Source organism: Arachis ipaensis, chromosome B05 (genome assembly GCF_000816755.2).
Source record: "Arachis ipaensis cultivar K30076 chromosome B05, Araip1.1, whole genome shotgun sequence".
Classification (NCBI taxonomy): domain Eukaryota; kingdom Viridiplantae; phylum Streptophyta; class Magnoliopsida; order Fabales; family Fabaceae; genus Arachis; species Arachis ipaensis.
In genome coordinates, this window is record NC_029789.2 from 16,105,445 (window position 1) to 16,110,201 (window position 4,757).

A 4,757-nucleotide genomic window follows, 5' to 3' on the forward strand; every position below is an offset into this window, starting at 1 on the left:
TATATATAAAATTATGAAAATTCTGTTTTGTTGAAAATATGATACATCCTAGGATTTCGTTCCAAAAATAATATTATTTTGTAGATGAAATTTAAAGATCCATGAATATTAGCAACACTAGTTTAGTTTTTTTTTTTTGTTGGGAGAACTCAACAAAGTTTTAGAACAAGAATCTGTCTAACAGCAGAAGTATTAAAAATAATTTTTTCATAATCTGTGCGATTAAATAGGCAACTCTAAAAATACTCCAAACAATAAATATAATGACAGAAATTAAATGATCAGACACCAAAATTTTTAACATGAGAAAATTTTTAAAAGATGGACAAAAAATTTCACGGGACCTAGTTTAGAAAAATCTTCTACTATCAAAATAATGAGTATATAATCAGTCTTTCTAGTGATACTAGGGCATCTCAACAATCAACAAAATACATTATCAAAGCTGATGTAAACAGCATAAACCCTTCACAAAGTGGGTATCTCAAATTAGACAAAAGAGAAGGCAATACAACTAGCAAGTTATATCCTAATGTTCATCTCTATACCAGGAATAACATACTAAAATTTCATAAGAAATTGAACAAGTTTACTAGTTTAATCGGATAAAAAATAGCTTGTCATTTTTTCCCCAAATTTCTTCTTCTCTTCTCTCCGTTGAACCCCTGCTTCGTTTGGTTTTATTCAGAATGAATAACCATTCTCTTTCTCTTCGTGGCTTTAGCCACTTCTTTTCCTTTTATTTGAATTTTTTTCTTTTGTTTTAAACTTGTAGGCCCCACTTAGTTGGGGACCTACCAACAAATCTCCGCCTCACTAACTAAAGTGGGGATAGGCTGCTCCACCAAGTCTGCCTTCTCTTTGCAGGAATCAAACTTCATTGCACGTAAACTCTTAGTTATCATATCTGAACTATTATCATCAGTATGGATCTTCTCAGGTGCATATGACTTCATCTTAAGCGCTTGACGTATCCAATGATACCTCACCTCTATGTGCTTCGATCTAAAATGAAACGTTGGATTCTTACTGAGATGGATAGCACTCTGACTGTCACAAAATAACACAAACTTCTCTTGATTGATACTTAACTCTTGTAGAAATTTCTTCTTTCATAAGAGTTCCTTAGAAGCTTCAACAACAGCAATATATTCTGCCTCTGTAATAGACAAAGCAACACATTTCTGAAGTCGAGATTGCCACGACACAGCTCCCCCTGCAAAAGTCATCATATAACCAGAATTAGACTTTCTTGAACCAAGATCCCCAGCCATATCCGCATCTGTGTTACTATCCAACACAGATTGGCCGCTTCCAAAGCATAAACAAACTCTTGAAGTACCATTAAGGTATCTGAGAATCCACTTCACTGCTTGCCAGTGTTCCTTGCCAAGATTAGAGAGAAACCAACTAACAACTCCAACAGTATGAGCAATATTCGGTCTGGTGCAAACTATAACATACATCAAACTGCCAACTGCAGATGCAAATAGAATCTTCTTCATTTCTGCTTTCTCTTTCTCACTTATAGGACATTGCCGCGAATTTAACTTGAAATGACTAACAAGTGGAGTACTAACAGGTTTGGAATTACTCATGCTAAACCTCTCTAAAACCTTCTCAATATACTTCTGCTGTGACAACCATAGTTTTTCATTCTTCTTGTCACGAGTGATACTCATGTCAAGGATTTTCTTTGCAGGACCCAAATCCTTCATAGCAAAGGATCTATTTAAGTCTTTCTTAAGACATTCAATCTTCTTAGTGTCATGACCAACAATCAACATGTCATCAACATAAAGTAAGAGAATTATAAAATCACCATAAGAGAATTTCTTAATATACACACAATGATCAGAAGAAGTCTTACTATGCCCATGACCTTCCATGAAGGAATCATACTTCGTGTACCACTGCCTTAGCGCTTGCTTCAGCCCATATAAGCTCTTCTTCAACTTGCATATACGGTGCTCCTTTCCTTTAACCTCAAAATCCTCTGGTTGCTCCATATAAATTTCTTTATCTATGTCACCGTGAAAGAATGTTGTCTTCATATCAAACTGCTCAACCTCTAAATTCAAGCTAGCCGCCAATCCAAGTACAACTCGAATAGAGGACATCTTCACAATTGGAGAGAAAATCTCCTCAAAATCAATACCTTTCTTTTACTCAAAGCCTTTCACAACCAATTGAGCTTTGTACCTTGGCCGTGAGACCTTTTCATCCGCTTTTAATTTAAACACCCATTTATTCTTGAATGCTCTCTTACCCTTCGATAGCATCACCAATTCAAATGTATGATTCTCATGTAAGGATTTCATTTCTTCTTGCATTGCCTTCAACCAATCTTCCTTATGCTCATTAGACATAGCTTTCTGGTAGCTCTATGGCTCCCCAGTCTCAGTGTTCATCACATAATCATGAGGAGAGTATTTCTGAGAAAGATGACACTCTCTAGTAGATCTTCTCAATTCAAGCTCAGGTGAAACTTCTGCATCTGGTAGAACTTCTGCATCTGGCACCTTAGGTTGAAGTGTAGGTTTATCATGCAAATAATCACCATCATTATCAACTTGTACATTTCTCCCATCAACAGGAGCTCTTGTAAAAGGACCAGGTTCATCATCAGCAGAACGTCTAACAGTTATTGTTGGCTTACCTGCCTTCTCAAGATCTTCAATAGTTTAGTCTTCAAGAAAAATTACATCTCGATTTCTAATTATCTTCTTGCACACCAAATCCCCTAATCTGTAACCAAAGTCTTCGTGACCATAACCTATGAAGATACACTGCTTTGACTTTCCATCAAGTTTGGACCTTTCATCTCTTGGAATGTGAACAAGAGCCCTACAACCAAACACTCGCAAGTGACTATAGGAGACATCTTTTTCTCTCAAAACTTTCTCTGGAACATCACCATTTAGTGGAACTGAAAGAGAAAGGTTGATCAGATCTACTGCAGTCCTCATTGCTTCACTCCAAAAGGATTTAGGCAACTTTGTATGAGAGAGTATACACCTGACTCTATCATTGATAATACGATTCATTCTCTCTACAACTCCATTATGTTGAGGAGTCTTCAAAACCGTCTTCTCAAGCTTGATCCCATATCCTTTACAATACTCTTCAAATGGATCCCTGTATTCACCACCATTATCTGTTCGAACACACTTCAATTTTCTTCCTGTTTCTCTTTCAACACTTGCATAAAAGTGTTTGAAGATACCGAGCACCTGGTCTTTAGATTTCAAAACAAAAGCCCACACTTTTCGAGAATAATCATCAATAAAAGTAACAAAATACGATGCACCACCTAGTGTCTTAGCATCCATAGTACAAACATCAGTGTGAACTAAATCTAGAACATGTGATCTCCTATGAGGTCCAGAATTATGAAATGATACTCTAGCATGCTTACCAATAAAACAATGAGTACAAGTATTTAAAGTTGTACCTTTCACAGAAAGTGAGAGCTTCTTGTTTAAGACGCTTAGTCCTTTCTTGCTCAAGTGACCAAGACGTATATGCCACAAATTAGAAGAGGAATCATCAGCTACATTTACCTCTTCTTTGCACAACTTTGCTTGCAATCAGTAGAAAGTAGTGAGACTATTGTCTTCTTTAGCAACAATGAGAGCCCTTTTGATAATTTTACATTTTCCACTACCAAAGGAAGTTCAATACCCCTCTTGATCCAATGCCTTCATTGAAATAAAATTGAACCACATATCTGGCGCATGCCTAACATTCTTCAACTATAACTTGCATCCCATGTTGGTTTCAAGCCACATATTACCCATACCAATGATATCACACACTCTTTTATCTTTCAATTTGATCTTGCCAAAATTTTCAGCAGTATAGGAAGTGAAAAATTCACGCCTCGGAGTGACATGACATGAGGCACCAGAGTCCATAATTAAAGTGGAATCATCACAGACAAGATTCACATAATTTTCATCATATGTGATAAGAACATCTTCATAAACAATAGCAGCAGTTTCTTTATCATTATCTTTACCTTTATCTTCATTTTTTCCTCTTGATTGTTCTCTTTTAAAAAACCTACAATACCTCTAGATATGCCCCGACTTGCCACATTAGTGACAAATCAACTCCTTTCTTGGCTTGTACTTTTCTCTTGACTTACTTTGACTCTCTGACTTGTCAGAACTGTGAGATTTTCTACTTTGACTTCTCCCCTGTGACTTTGAAACAAGTGCTTCTGACTGGGAGGAGGCATTAGTTAAACCTTGCTCTCTTCTTCTAGCTTCTTCATTCAACATGCTCTCTTTAACCATTGCCAACGTCAACTTTCCATTTGGAGCTGAGTTAGTTAGTGTCACAACAAAAAATTTTTGACTATCAGACAAAGAGCTCAACAACAACAAAGCTTGCAACTCATCATTCAAAGTGATTTCATTATTTGTTAGTTGGTTCACCGTCTCCTGAAAGGTGCTCAAGTGCTTCAACATTGATTTACCTTCAATATACTTCATATTGACAAGCTTCCTAATCAAGAATGCTTTGTTTTGCACATTCTTCCTCTCATGTAACTCCTTCAATTTCTTCCACATATTCTCGGTATTTGTTTTGGTGTCAACATGTACACGCTAAGATCAAGCCATTGCCTAATCAAAGCAAATGCCTTCTGATTCAGCTTCTTCCATTCAGCATCGGATTTGGTACATTTGAATTTATCCCCCTCCACAGGATCATACAAGTCCTTGCTATACAACATATCTTCCATGAAAGTC